The 16,250-nt window shown below is 39.2% G+C and overlaps 1 non-coding gene across 1 annotated transcript; it reads left to right on the forward strand.

The window, feature by feature from the left end:
• The first annotated feature begins 11,580 nt into the window (after positions 1–11,580).
• Positions 11,581–11,663, forward strand: trnal-cag (transfer RNA leucine (anticodon CAG)). The gene has a single exon. It is a non-coding gene; the product is annotated as a tRNA-Leu (tRNA).
• Positions 11,664–16,250: the final 4,587 nt, after the last annotated feature.

The raw sequence follows: 16,250 nt of genomic DNA on the forward strand, positions 1-16,250 counted from the left end.
ACATCATTTTGAGATCATTAGCAGTTCTTCCGACATCACTGTCGCAATATTTTGAGGTTCGTTGCAACTCTTACTACATCACTGTCGCATCATTTTGACATCATTAGCAATTCTTCTGACATCACTGTCACATTATTTTGAGGTTCGTAGCAACTCTTACTACATTATTGTTGCATTATTTTAAGGTTCGTAGCAACTCTTACTAAATGACTGTTAGCATCACTTTGAGGTTATTCGAAAGTTTCACTCCATTACTGTTATCATCATTTTGAGTTCATTAGCAATTCTTACTACATCACTGTCGCATCATTTTGAGATCATTAGCAATTCTTCCGACATCACACTCACATTATTTTGAGGTTCGTAGCAACTCTTACTACATTATTGTTGCATTATTTTAAGGTTCCTAGCAACTCTTACTACATTACTGTCAGCATCATTTTGAGTTTATTAGCAACTATCACTACATTACTGTTGGCATCATTTTGAGTTGTTGAGCAATTCTCAAAAAATCACTGTAGCACTGAACTGAGTTCATTAGCAACTCTTACTAAATGACTGTCAGCATCACTTTGAGGTTGTTCGAAACTCTTACTACATTACTGTAAGCATCACTGAGTTTCTTAGCAACTATCACTACATTACTGTTAGCATCATCTTGAGTTCATTAGCAATTCTTCCGACATCACTGTTGCAACATTTTGAGGTTCGTAGCAACACTTACTACATGACTGTAAGCATCACTTTAAGGTTATTCGAAACACTTACTACATTGCTGTAAGCATCACTGAGTTGATTAGCAACTATCACTACATTACTGTTAGCATCATTTTGAGTTCATTAGCAATTCTTCCGACATCACTGTCGCAATATTTTGAGGTTCGTAGCAACTTTTACAACATCACTGTCGCATCATTTTGACATCATTAGCAATTCTTCCGACATCACTGTCGCAATATTTTGAGGTTCGTAGCAACTCTTACTACATTATTGTTGCATTATTTTAAGGTTCGTAGCAACTCTTACTACATTACTATAAGCATCACTGAGTTTCTTAGAAACTATCACTACATGACTGTTAGCATCATTTTAAGTTCATTAGCAATTCTTACTACATCACTGTCACATCATTTTGAGATCATTAGCAGTTCTTCCGACATCACTGTCGCAATATTTTGAGGTTCGTAGCAACTCTTACTACGTCACTGTCGCATCATTTTGACATCATTAGCAATTCTTCTGACATCACTGTCACATTTTTTTGAGGTTCGTAGCAACTCTTACTACATTATTGTTGCATTATTTTAAGGTTCGTAGCAACTCTTACTAAATGACTGTCAGGATCACTTTGAGGTTGTTCGAAACTCTTACTACATTACTGTAAGCATCACTGAGTTTCTTAGCAACTATCACTACATTACTGTTAGCATCATCTTGAGTTCATTAGCAATTCTTCCGACATCACTGTCGCAATATTTTGAGGTTCGTAGCAACACTTACTACATGACTGTTAGCATCACTTTGAGGTTATTCGAAAGTTTCACTCCATTACTGTTATCATCATTTTGAGTTCATTAGCAATTCTTACTACATCACTGTCGCATCATTTTGAGATCATTAGCAATTCTTCCGACATCACACTCACATTATTTTGAGGTTCGTAGCAACTCTTACTACATTATTGTTGCATTATTTTAAGGTTCCTAGCAACTCTTACTACATTACTGTCAGCATCACTTTGAGTTTATTAGCAACTATCACTACATTACTGTTAGCATCATTTTGAGTTGTTGAGCAATTCTCAAAAAATCACTGTAGCACTGAACTGAGTTCATTAGCAACTCTTACTAAATGACTGTCAGCATCACTTTGAGGTTGTTCGAAACTCTTACTACATTACTGTAAGCATCACTGAGTTTCTTAGCAACTATCACTACATTACTGTTAGCATCATCTTGAGTTCATTAGCAATTCTTCCGACATCACTGTTGCAACATTTTGAGGTTCGTAGCAACACTTACTACATGACTGTAAGCATCACTTTAAGGTTATTCGAAACACTTACTACATTGCTGTAAGCATCACTGAGTTGATTAGCAACTATCACTACATTACTGTTAGCATCATTTTGAGTTCATTAGCATTTCTTCCGACATCACTGTCGCAATATTTTGAGGTTCGTAGCAACTCTTACTACATTACTGTCGCATTATTTTGAGGTTCGTAGCAACTTTTACTACATTACTGTCACATTATTTTGAGGTTCGTAGCAACTCTTACTACATGACTGTCAGCATCACTTTGAGGTTATTCGAAAGTTTCACTCCATTACTGTTAGCATCATTTTGAGTTCATTTGCAATTCTTACTACATCACTGTCGCATCATTTTGAGATCATTAGCAATTATTCCGACATCACTGTCGCAATATTTTGAGGTTCGTAGCAACTCTTACTACATTATTGTTGCATTATTTTAAGGTTCGTAGCAACTCTTACTCCATTACTGTCAGCATCACTTTGAGTTTATTCGCAACTATCATTTCAATACTGTTAGCATCATTTTGAGTTGTTGAGCAATTCTCACGACATCACTGTAGCATTAAATTGAGTTCATTAGCAACTCTTACTAAATGACTGTCAGCATCACTTTGAGGTTGTTCGAAACTCTTCCTACATTACTGTAAGCATCACTGAGTTTCTTAGCAACTATCACTACATTACTGTTAGCATCATCTTGAGTTCATTAGCAATTCTTCCGACATCACTGTCGCAATATTTTGAGGTTCGTAGCAACTTTTACTACATCACTGTCGCATCATTTTGACATCATTAGCAATTCTTCAGACATCACTGTCGCAATATTTTGAGGTTCGTAGCAACTCTTACTACATTATTGTTGCATTATTTTGAGGTTCGTAGCAACTCTTACTACATGACTGTCAGCATCACTTTGAGGTTATTCGAAAGTTTCACTCCATTACTGTTAGCATCATTTTGAGTTCATTAGCAATTCTACTACATCACTGTCGCATCATTTTGAGATCATTAGCAATTCTTCCGACATCACTGTCGCAATATTTTGAGGTTCGTAGCAACTCTTACTACATTATTGTTGCATCATTTTAAGTTCATAAGCAACTCTTACTACATTACTGTCAGCATCACTTTGAGTTTATTAGCAACTATCACTACATGACTGTTAGCATCATTTTGAGTTGTTAAACAATTCTCACGAAATCACTGTAGCATTGAACTGAGTTCATTAGCAACTCTTACTAAATGACTGTCAGCATCACTTTTAGGTTGTTCGAAACTCTTCCTACATTTCTGTAAGCATCACTGAGTTTCTTAGCAACTATCACTACATTATTGTTAGCATCATCTTGAGTTCATTTGCAATTCTTCCGACATCACTGTCGCAATATTTTGAGGTTCGTAGCAACTTTTACTACATTACTTTCGCATTATTTTGAGGTTTGTAGCAACTCTTACTACATGACTGTAAGCATCACTTTGAGGTTATTCGAAACACTTACTACATTACTGTAAGCATCACTGAGTTGATTAGCAACTATCACTACATTACTGTTAGCATCATCTTGAGTTCATTAGCAATTCTTCCGACATCACTGTCGCAATATTTTGAGGTTCGTAGCAACTTTTACTACATGACTGTCGCATTATTTTGAGGTTCGTAGCAACTCTTACTACATGACTGTCAGCATCACTTTGAGGTTATTCGAAAGTTTCACTCCATTACAGTTAGCATCATTTTGAGTTCATTAGCAATTCTTACTAAATCACTGTCGCATCATTTTGACATCATTAGCAATTCTTCTGACATCTCTGTCACATTATTTTGAGGTTCGTAGCAACTCTTACTACATTATTGTTGCATTATTTTAAGGTTCATAGCAACTCTTACTAAATGACTGTCAGCATCACTTTGAGGTTGTTCGAAACTCTTACTACATTACTGTAAGCATCACTGAGTTTCTTAGCAACTATCACTACATTACTGTTAGCATCATCTTGAGTTCATTAGCAATTCTTCCGACATCACTGTCGCAATATTTTGAGGTTCGTAGCAACACTTACTACATGACTGTTAGCATCACTTTGAGGTTATTCGAAAGTTTCACTCCATTACTGTTATCATCATTTTGAGTTCATTAGCAATTCTTACTCCATCACTGTCGCATCATTTTGAGATCATTAGCAATTCTTCCGACATCACACTCACATTATTTTGAGGTTCGTAGCAACTCTTACTACATTATTGTTGCATTATTTTAAGGTTCCGAGCAACTCTTACTACATTACTGTCAGCATCACTTTGAGTTTATTAGCAACTATCACTACATTACTGTTAGCATCATTTTGAGTTGTTGAGCAATTCTCACAAAATCACTGTAGCACTGAACTGAGTTCATTAGCAACTCTTACTAAATGACTGTCAGCATCACTTTGAGGTTGTTCGAAACTCTTACTACATTACTGTAAGCATCACTGAGTTTCTTAGCAACTATCACTACATTACTGTTAGCATCATTTTGAGTTCATTAGCAATTCTTCCGACATCACTGTTGCAATATTTTGAGGTTCGTAGCAACACTTACTACATGACTGTAAGCATCACTTTGAGGTTATTCGAAACACTTACTACATTGCTGTAAGCATCACTGAGTTTATTAGCAACTATCACTACATTACTGTTAGCATCATTTTGAGTTTATGAGCAATTCTCACGACATCACTGGAGCATTAAATTGAGTTCATTAGCAACTCTGACTAAATGACTGTCAGCATCACTTTGAGGTTGTTCGAAACTCTTACTACATTACTGTAAGCATCACTGAGTTTCTTAGCAACTATCACTACATTACTGTTAGCATCATCTTGAGTTCATTAGCAATTCTTCCGACATCACTGTCGCAATATTTTGAGGTTCGTAGCAACACTTACTACATGACTGTTAGCATCACTTTGAGGTTATTCGAAAGTTTCACTCCATTACTGTTATCATCATTTTGAGTTCATTAGCAATTCTTACTACATCACTGTCGCATCATTTTGAGATCATTAGCAATTCTTCCGACATCACACTCACATTATTTTGAGGTTCGTAGCAACTCTTACTACATTATTGTTGCATTATTTTAAGGTTCCTAGTAACTCTTACTACATTACTGTCAGCATCACTTTGAGTTTATTAGCAACTATCACTACATTACTGTTAGCATCATTTTGAGTTGTTGAGCAATTCTCAAAAAATCACTGTAGCACTGAACTGAGTTCATTAGCAACTCTTACTAAATGACTGTCAGCATCACTTTGAGGTTGTTCGAAACTCTTACTACATTACTGTAAGCATCACTGAGTTTCTTAGCAACTATCACTACATTACTGTTAGCATCATCTTGAGTTCATTAGCAATTCTTCCGACATCACTGTTGCAACATTTTGAGGTTCGTAGCAACACTTACTACATGACTGTAAGCATCACTTTAAGGTTATTCGAAACACTTACTACATTGCTGTAAGCATCACTGAGTTGATTAGCAACTATCACTACATTACTGTTAGCATCATTTTGAGTTCATTAGCATTTCTTCCGACATCACTGTCGCAATATTTTGAGGTTCGTAGCAACTCTTACTACATTACTGTCGCATTATTTTGAGGTTCGTAGCAACTTTTACTACATTACTGTCACATTATTTTGAGGTTCGTAGCAACTCTTACTACATGACTGTCAGCATCACTTTGAGGTTATTCGAAAGTTTCACTCCATTACTGTTAGCATCATTTTGAGTTCATTTGCAATTCTTACTACATCACTGTCGCATCATTTTGAGATCATTAGCAATTATTCCGACATCACTGTCGCAATATTTTGAGGTTCGTAGCAACTCTTACTACATTATTGTTGCATTATTTTAAGGTTCGTAGCAACTCTTACTCCATTACTGTCAGCATCACTTTGAGTTTATTCGCAACTATCATTTCAATACTGTTAGCATCATTTTGAGTTGTTGAGCAATTCTCACGACATCACTGTAGCATTAAATTGAGTTCATTAGCAACTCTTACTAAATGACTGTCAGCATCACTTTGAGGTTGTTCGAAACTCTTCCTACATTACTGTAAGCATCACTGAGTTTCTTAGCAACTATCACTACATTACTGTTAGCATCATCTTGAGTTCATTAGCAATTCTTCCGACATCACTGTCGCAATATTTTGAGGTTCGTAGCAACTTTTACTACATCACTGTCGCATCATTTTGACATCATTAGCAATTCTTCAGACATCACTGTCGCAATATTTTGAGGTTCGTAGCAACTCTTACTACATTATTGTTGCATTATTTTGAGGTTCGTAGCAACTCTTACTACATGACTGTCAGCATCACTTTGAGGTTATTCGAAAGTTTCACTCCATTACTGTTAGCATCATTTTGAGTTCATTAGCAATTCTACTACATCACTGTCGCATCATTTTGAGATCATTAGCAATTCTTCCGACATCACTGTCGCAATATTTTGAGGTTCGTAGCAACTCTTACTACATTATTGTTGCATCATTTTAAGTTCATTAGCAACTCTTACTACATTACTGTCAGCATCACTTTGAGTTTATTAGCAACTATCACTACATGACTGTTAGCATCATTTTGAGTTGTTAAACAATTCTCACGAAATCACTGTAGCATTGAACTGAGTTCATTAGCAACTCTTACTAAATGACTGTCAGCATCACTTTTAGGTTGTTCGAAACTCTTCCTACATTTCTGTAAGCATCACTGAGTTTCTTAGCAACTATCACTACATTATTGTTAGCATCATCTTGAGTTAATTTGCAATTCTTCCGACATCACTGTCGCAATATTTTGAGGTTCGTAGCAACTTTTACTACATTACTTTCGCATTATTTTGAGGTTTGTAGCAACTCTTACTACATGACTGTCAGCATCACTTTGAGGTTATTCGAAACACTTACTACATTACTGTAAGCATCACTGAGTTGATTAGCAACTATCACTACATTACTGTTAGCATCATCTTGAGTTCATTAGCAATTCTTCCGACATCACTGTCGCAATATTTTGAGGTTCGTAGCAACTTTTACTACATGACTGTCGCATTATTTTGAGGTTCGTAGCAACTCTTACTACATGACTGTCAGCATCACTTTGAGGTTATTCGAAAGTTTCACTCCATTACAGTTAGCATCATTTTGAGTTCATTAGCAATTCTTACTAAATCACTGTCGCATCATTTTGACATCATTAGCAATTCTTCTGACATCACTGTCACATTATTTTGAGGTTCGTAGCAACTCTTACTACATTATTGTTGCATTATTTTAAGGTTCATAGCAACTCTTACTAAATGACTGTCAGCATCACTTTGAGGTTGTTCGAAACTCTTACTACATTACTGTAAGCATCACTGAGTTTCTTAGCAACTATCACTACATTACTGTTAGCATCATCTTGAGTTCATTAGCAATTCTTCCGACATCACTGTCACATCATTTTGAGATCATGAGCAGTTCTTCCGACATCACTGTCGCAATATTTTGAGGTTCGTAGCAACTCTTACTACATTACTGTCAGCATCATTTTGAGTTCATGAGTAATTCTCACGACATCACTGTAGCATTGAATTGAGTTCATTAGCAACTCTTACTAAATGACTGTCAGCATCACTTTGAGGTTGTTCGAAACTCTTCCTACATTACTGTAAGCATCACTGAGTTTCTTTGCAACTATCACTACATTACTGTTAGCATCATCTTGAGTTCATTAGCAATTCTTCCGACATCACTTTCGCAATATTTTGAGGTTCGTAGCAACTTTTACTACATTACTGTTGCATTATTTTGAGGTTCGTAGCAACACTTACTACATAACTGTAAGTATCACTTTGAGGTTATTTGAAAGTTTCACTCCATTACTGTTAGCATCATTTTGAGTTCATTAGCAATTCTTACTACATCACTGTCGCAATATTTTGAGGTTCGTAGCAACTCTTACTACATTATTGTTGCATTATTTTAAGGTTCGTAGCAACTCTTACTACATTACTGTAAGCATCACTGAGTTTCTTAGCAACTATCACTACATGACTGTTAGCATCATTTTAAGTTCATTAGCAATTCTTACTACATCACTGTCACATCATTTTGAGATCATTAGCATTTCTTCCGACATCACTGTCGCAATATTTTGAGGTTCGTAGCAACTCTTACTACATGACTGTCAGCATCACTTTGAGGTTATTCGAAAGTTTCACTCCATTACTGTTAGCATCATTTTGAGTTCATTAGCAATTCTTACTACATCACTGTCGCATCATTTTGAGATCATTAGCAATTCTTCCGACATCACTGTCGCAATATTTTGATGTTCGTAGCAACTCTTACTACATTATTGTTGCATTATTTTAAGGTTCCTAGCAACTCTTACTACATTACTGTCAGCATCACTTTGAGTTTATTAGCAACTATCACTACATTACTGTTAGCATCATTTTGAGTTGTTGAGCAATTCTCACAAAATCACTGTAGCACTGAACTGAGTTCATTAGCAACTCTTACTAAATGACTGTCAGCATCACTTTGAGGTTGTTCGAAACTCTTACTACATTACTGTAAGCATCACTGAGTTTCTTAGCAACTATCACTACATGACTGTTAGCATCATTTTGAGTTCATTAGCAATTCTTCCGACATCACTGTTGCAATATTTTGAGGTTCGTAGCAACACTTACTACATGACTGTAAGCATCACTTTGAGGTTATTCGAAACACTTACTACATTGCTGTAAGCATCACTGAGTTTATTAGCAACTATCACTACATTACTGTTAGCATCATTTTGAGTTTATGAGCAATTCTCACGACATCACTGGAGCATTAAATTGAGTTCATTCGCAACTCTGACTAAATGACTGTCAGCATCACTTTGAGGTTGTTCGAAACTCTTACTACATTACTGTAAGCATCACTGAGTTTCTTAGCAACTATCACTACATTACTGTTAGCATCATCTTGAGTTCATTAGCAATTCTTCCGACATCACTGTCGCAATATTTTGAGGTTCGTAGCAACTTTTACTACATCACTGTCGCATCATTTTGACATCATTAGCAATTCTTCCGACATCACTGTCACATTATTTTGAGGTTCGTAGCAACTCTTACTACATCACTGTCGCATCATTTTGACATCATTAGCAATTCTTCCGACATCACTGTCACATTATTTTGAGGTTCGTAGCAACTCTTACTACATGACTGTCAGCATCACTTTGAGGTTATTCGAAAGTTTCACTCCATTACTGTTAGCATCATTTTGAGTTCATTAGCAATTCTTACTACATCACTGTCGCAATATTTTGAGGTTCGTAGCATCTCTTACTACATTATTGTTGCATTATTTTAAGGTTCGTAGCAACTCTTACTACATTACTGTAAGCATCACTGAGTTTCTTAGCAAGTATCACTACATTACTGTTAGCATCATTTTAAGTTCATTAGCAATTCTTACTACATCACTGTCACATCATTTTGAGATCATTAGCAGTTCTTCCGACATCACTGTCGCAATATTTTGAGGTTCGTAGCAACTCTTACTACATTACTGTCAGCATCATTTTGAGTTCATGAGTAATTCTCACGACATCACTGTAGCATTGAATTGAGTTCATTAGCAACTCTTACTAAATGACTGTCAGCATCACTTTGAGGTTGTTCGAAACTCTTCCTACATTACTGTAAGCATCACTGAGTTTCTTTGCAACTATCACTACATTACTGTTAGCATCATCTTGAGTTCATTAGCAATTCTTCCGACATCACTTTCGCAATATTTTGAGGTTCGTAGCAACTTTTACTACATTACTGTTGCATTATTTTGAGGTTCGTAGCAACACTTACTACATAACTGTAAGTATCACTTTGAGGTTATTTGAAAGTTTCACTCCATTACTGTTAGCATCATTTTGAGTTCATTAGCAATTCTTACTACATCACTGTCGCAATATTTTGAGGTTCGTAGCAACTCTTACTACATTATTGTTGCATTATTTTAAGGTTCGTAGCAACTCTTACTACATTACTGTAAGCATCACTGAGTTTCTTAGCAACTATCACTACATGACTGTTAGCATCATTTTAAGTTCATTAGCAATTCTTACTACATCACTGTCACATCATTTTGAGATCATTAGCAGTTCTTCCGACATCACTGTCGCAATATTTTGAGGTTCGTAGCAACTCTTACTACATGACTGTCAGCATCACTTTGAGGTTATTCGAAAGTTTCACTCCATTACTGTTAGCATCATTTTGAGTTCATTAGCAATTCTTACTACATCACTGTCGCATCATTTTGAGATCATTAGCAATTCTTCCGACATCACTGTCGCAATATTTTGATGTTCGTAGCAACTCTTACTACATTATTGTTGCATTATTTTAAGGTTCGTAGCAACTCTTACTACATTACTGTCAGCATCACTTTGAGTTTATTAGCAACTATCACTACATTACTGTTAGCATCATTTTGAGTTGTTGAGCAATTCTCACGACATCACTGTAGCATTAAATTGAGTTCATTAGCAACTCTTACTAAATGACTGTCAGCATCACTTTGAGGTTGTTCGAAACTCTTCCTACATTACTGTAAGCATCACTGAGTTTCTTAGCAACTATCGCTACATGACTGTTAGCATCATCTTGAGTTCATTAGCAATTCTTCCGACATCACTGTCGCAATATTTTGAGGTTCGTAGCAACTTTTACTACATTACTGTCGCATTATTTTGAGGTTCGTAGCAACTCTTACTACATGACTGTAAGCGTCACTTTGAGGTTATTCGAAACACTTACTACATTACTGTAAGCATCACTGAATTGATTAGCAACTATCACTACATTACTGTTAGCATCATTTTTAGTTCATTAGCATTTCTTCCGACATCACTGTCGCAATATTTTGAGGTTCGTAGCAACTTTTCCTACATTACTGTCGCATTTTTTTTAGGTTCGTAGCAACTCTTACTACATGACTCTCAGCATCACTTTGAGGTTATTCGAAAGTTAGGTTCACCTCTGGGTTACGGGCCCAGCACGCTTCCTCTGCGCCACTCTGCTCTACCATTGACTGAACAGGCCTTGTTTTAGGAGAGCCTTATCTGTCTTTGTCTCTGCCCTGCTCTCCTGCTCTCTTTCCCCCCAACCGGTCAAAGCAGAAGGCCGTCCCCACTGATCCTGGATCTGCTCCACGTTCCTGCCTGTTAAAAGGAAGGTTTTCATCACCACTGTTGCAGGATGTGCTGCTGGTGGAGAATTGTTGATGTAGATTCATTGAAGGAGTTTGGTGCTGGACCTGCTCTACTAGTAAAGAGTCATGAGAGAACTTTTGTTGTGACTTGACACACACACACACACACACACACACACACACACACACATTCATTTCTTCCTGCCATGAACACAGACTGTGTGTTTAATGTTAACAAAAATTCTACTTTGTCAGTGAAGTAATTCAGTCTCCAACTTTCAGTTTCTGTCAGGATGGCCGAGCGGTCTAAGGCGCTGCGTTCAGGTCGCAGTCTCTCCTGGAGGCGTGGGTTCAAATCCCACTTCTGACAAAGGACATTTTCTCCACATTCCTATGCATCCACAGTGGTACATTCCAAACCCAGTTGAAGCTGCTCTCCACTGATGGGAGTGAGTGGTTGAACTGGCAGCAGAGGAGGCAAAAGAGCTTCCCTGTGACAGTCCAACATCGCCTGGTTTCCTCCAACATGGAGCAGCCACCAAACTCTAACTTCAATGTTGGATCAAAGTCTGCTGAAGAAATGTGTTTGGTTCAAAAACCCATTTGTGTTCATCCTTCAATTCACATTTTGTCCATTAACTTCATCATCAGAGTCTCCATCTCATCACATGACTAAAGTCTGGGTTCTGTGTTGGTGGTAAACATCCTTCCACTCACCCAGGCTCCTCACTGGTCTGCACACAGAAATGCATATTTTACTGGTTTAACCAGTTCCTCAAGTAGTTTAGGAAAAAAGACACTTTGTTAGCTCCTGTAAAGGTCCCACTTTGAGTCGTAACACTTTTTTCCTGACTGCTTGACGTCTCAGTCAGAACAGCTGAGATGAGAACTGAATGTCTGGATTTCTTCCTGACATCATCAGGGTCTGAGGAGCTCATTAAAAAAAGGATTCAGCAGATGGGAGTTAGAACTTGGAGACCAAAGGAAGAACCTCCAAATTCAGGACCCTGAGATCAAAGTGAACACTCTGATCTCAGAGGTCTGGGATATTTCACATCCTGATGGCCCTCCAAAATAAGAGCACTGTCTCACTGTCTAAAAATTATCATTTGTTTGTGAAAAAATCAGGGTAGGTTTGTCAGACTTTGTCAGACCTTTACCCAAATCATCATTTGTTTGTGGAAATTAGATCCAGAAAACCACTGCAGTCCCTCATACATGATTAGTGCCATAGTTTGTCTCACTTGTTTCATCTTTGATGGTTCCATGGTGGAATGGTGAGCACTCTGGACTCTGAATCCAGTGATCCCAGTTCAAACCTCAGTGGGGCCTCCAGCAGGTCTCTGACAGGTGTTGATAGAGGAGTTGTGGCTGCTGACTACAGTGGAAGACACCATCAACAATGATGTGTAGGAGCTCTCAGCTCCTTCAGTCACATGACTGGGCCATCCTGTCATGTGACTGATGTCACTTGGCAGGACTGCCATTGCATTATTAATTCTATAACATCTGAGATTAAAATCTATGGAATTACAACCAACAAGCAGCCAAACACCTGATCAGATGCTCCTTCATCAGGCTGAGAAGAATCAATCTAAACTGGGATGAAGAAAATTAACTGAGAGGAGAAACCTCCTGATTGGATGACATGGACCCACCTGATCCATGTCAGCCTTGTTGGAGCAGAAAGAGGTGGATCAGAGGAATCAGTGGATCAAGACTCAAGTGGCAGATGAAGAATCTCTGTATTCACAATGGAGTCAGAGAAATCTTCCAACGTGAGAGAACGTGACAGACCATTTTATACTGAAGACAGGCTGTGTGTGTGTGTGTGTGTGTGTGTGTGTGTGTGTGTGTGTGTCCCTACTGACTGGAAACTGAATAATAACCAGACTAACTTTTATCTTTGACCAAGTCTGGTTGACTCACTAAATTCATAACTAAAGTGATTATTTAATTAATAAACAGAACATTTGTCTGAAGTCATGATCAAATTCATGTAAAATCTGAGCAACGAGGGTTTGAAAATGTTCAAATGAGTCAAAACAATGTCCTGGGATCAACAGGGACCTTTAGATCCACACCAATCTTCCCTGACCTCATAGAAACTGGAACCTTTTAACAAATAAATTCAAATTCAACTCAGCAGCAACTCTAGAACAGTCGCTAACTTGCTAATTCCTGTTAGCTCCAGATCAGACAATGCAGGCTCACCTTCACGCTTGGTTGTACGACCGCCACCAGTTGAAGCTTCTCTGGTTCAACAAACTCTGGGGACTCAAGACACAAGTCAGCACCGGTGCAGGTCCAGATCCAGATGTTAGCTGAGGGGGACAATGGCTTAAGGGAGCTCCAGGGAGCTGGTTTGAACTGGTCCCTCATCTCTGTGAGTAGAAACCATCTGAGGTGGAGGGGGAAGGTCTGCTTTGACCTCCTGATCTCCCAGTAAAGCCAGTATAGATGTTGAGCTTGGAGGAGTTGATGGCCTCCTTCATCTTCTTGTTGGAGGTGTTTGCTAAACTCAGCACCACCACAGATCAGAGGAACGTCCACTTGTCAGCTGGACACTGGAGTTTCTAGTGACCTGCAGGATCTTAGTTGTGGTGGCAGCAGGCCTGTTCCAAGAGCTTTGCTCACATTCCTGATCAGGCTCCATAATGGTTCTGGACCACTGAGTGATAGAAGCTGATCCTGGGGGTGGACTGTCTTTAGGGGGCTGAGGTGTCTGGTGGTCTTGGTGGACCCTCTGCATCTCAAGCTGAGACCACAGAGTCCTGTGTTCTTGAGTCATTGTCTATAGTCTCTGTTGTTGGAGAGCTCAGTGTGGTCCCTGATGGTCAAGTGGCTAGGGTTTGGCACTCTCACCGCCATGGCCTGAGTTCGATTCCCGGTCAGGGAATGAGTTAATTAGAGGTTGAGGGAGAGGTGATCAGGTGGTCCACATGATGGTGGAGGTGATGAAGTGTGAATCCATCATGGCTCCACTCTCACCCCCATTGTAGAGTTCTTGGTTCACTCTGCCATGGCCCCATGTTGAAGGGTGACTGTCTCATTCAGGTCCAACCCTTTGTTAGACCCTATGAAGTCACTGACTCCTGCAAGGACAAACTCTGTAATCCTCCTTTGTAGCTTTGGCTCCTTGCAGCACAGAAAGTCCATTCACTGATGTAGGAACTGGAAAACTTAGAGCTTCGGTCCTTGGTTCCTTCCTCCATTGAGCAGAACAAACACAGAACAGAGAGCAGTTCCTCCTACAGTTCTCAGAAAGTCTGAGGGCACCAAAGAAAGGAGGGAAATGCAATCAATGTTGAATTCATTTACATTTCTTATATTTGATCAAAGATAGAACTTAATAAGCTGCCATCGACCTTGATGACCAACTCCTTCACTGTGTAGTTCAAAGTCCCTGGTTTGATTTGTGTCAGGACTTCAGAAGCTCCAATCCTCTCTAAGGTCCAGTGAGAGTGGAAGAGATTATAAATGAGAGAAGCAGGGCCCTCCCTCAGAACTGAACCAGCTCAGTTGGGAGAGCGTTAGACTGAAGATCTAAAGGTCCCTGGTCCGATCCCAGGTTTCAGCAGAGGAGCAGCATTGACTTTACTTTCCAGTGGAGGAACTGCAGACATGAAGGAAACTAACATCTTGTCCTGTGCATTCTTGTGACATTCAGGACATTTTTGGAGCCTCTTGTTGGATTTTGCCACAGAGAATCAGAGCCAATCAAAAGCATGGTGGACTTTAACATGGAGGACTGAACAAGTCAAGAAAGCATCAGTTTGACCTTCACAGGTGTTTCTGTTCCTGTCTCAATGCTGTAGAAAGAGCCTGAGGAGCTCAGACGGTAGAGCATCAGACTTTTAATCTGAGGGTCCAGGGTTCAAGTCCCTGTTCAGGTGCTGTGGAGGTTCCAGTGTTTGACAACATGGTACTGGATGAAGTTTAGTGTTGAACAAACTGTCATCATCAAAAGTAGAAGTGTTCTTGTCTTGCTACTGTGAGACAGTCGCTAGAAAAGTGACCAATAATAATTTCATGTGGCATGCAATTAACAAAAGACTACAAATAACACTGGTCAAGTCAGTTTTATTTGTATTGCGCCAAATCACAACAAAAGTTCTCTCATGACTCTTTACTAGTAGAGCAGGTCCAGCACCAAACTCCTTCAATGAACCTCCACCCAACAATTCTCCACCAGCAGCACATCCTGCAACAGCGGCGACAAAAACCTTCCTTTTAACAGACAGGAACGTCGAGCAGATCCAGGATCAGTGGGGACGGCCTTCTGCTTTGACCGGTTGGAGGGAAAGAGAGCAGGAGAGCGGGGCAGAGACAAAGACAGATAATGGAGGAAGACAGATATGCAGAAGGAAAGAGTGGGACAGAGATAAAGAGAGAGAGAAGTGAAGAGACTGATGAACAGACGGTGAGAAGGTGGAGCTACGGGTGGCAGCTTGAGCCTCTTCAGGTCTGCAGCCTCCTCCAGCAGCACCCACATCTGGGATGAGGGGAGCCTGAAGGCTCTGGAGAAGGAGACGAGTTAGTAATACATATGAGTATGATTTATGTATGACAAATATAGGAGGACAGAGAGGAGGAGAGAGAAGCCCAGTGCACCATGGGAGATCCCCCAGCAGTCTAAGCCTTTAGCAGCATATCTAAGGGCCAGCCTAAGCAGCCCAACTATAAGCCTGATCAAAAAGGAAGGTCTTTCGTCTGCTCTTATAGGTCAAGAGGGTGTCTGCATCCTGGACTGAAACTGGGAGACGGTTCCACAGGAGGGGAGCCTGATAGCTGAAGGCTCTGGCTCCATTCTACTTTTAGAACTCCAGGAACCAACAGTAACCCTGCATCCTGGGAGTGAAGGGTTCTAGCTGGATAATAGGGGACTAGGAGCTCTGTCAGGTATGAAGGAGCCTGACTGTTGAGGACTTTGATGGTAGAAGGAGAATTTTGAATT

This window comes from Aulostomus chinensis, chromosome 1 (genome assembly GCF_037954235.1).
Source record: "Aulostomus chinensis isolate RoL2024-O1b breed Wild chromosome 1, RoL_Achi_v1.0, whole genome shotgun sequence".
In the NCBI taxonomy this organism is placed as follows: Eukaryota; Metazoa; Chordata; class Actinopteri; order Syngnathiformes; family Aulostomidae; genus Aulostomus; species Aulostomus chinensis.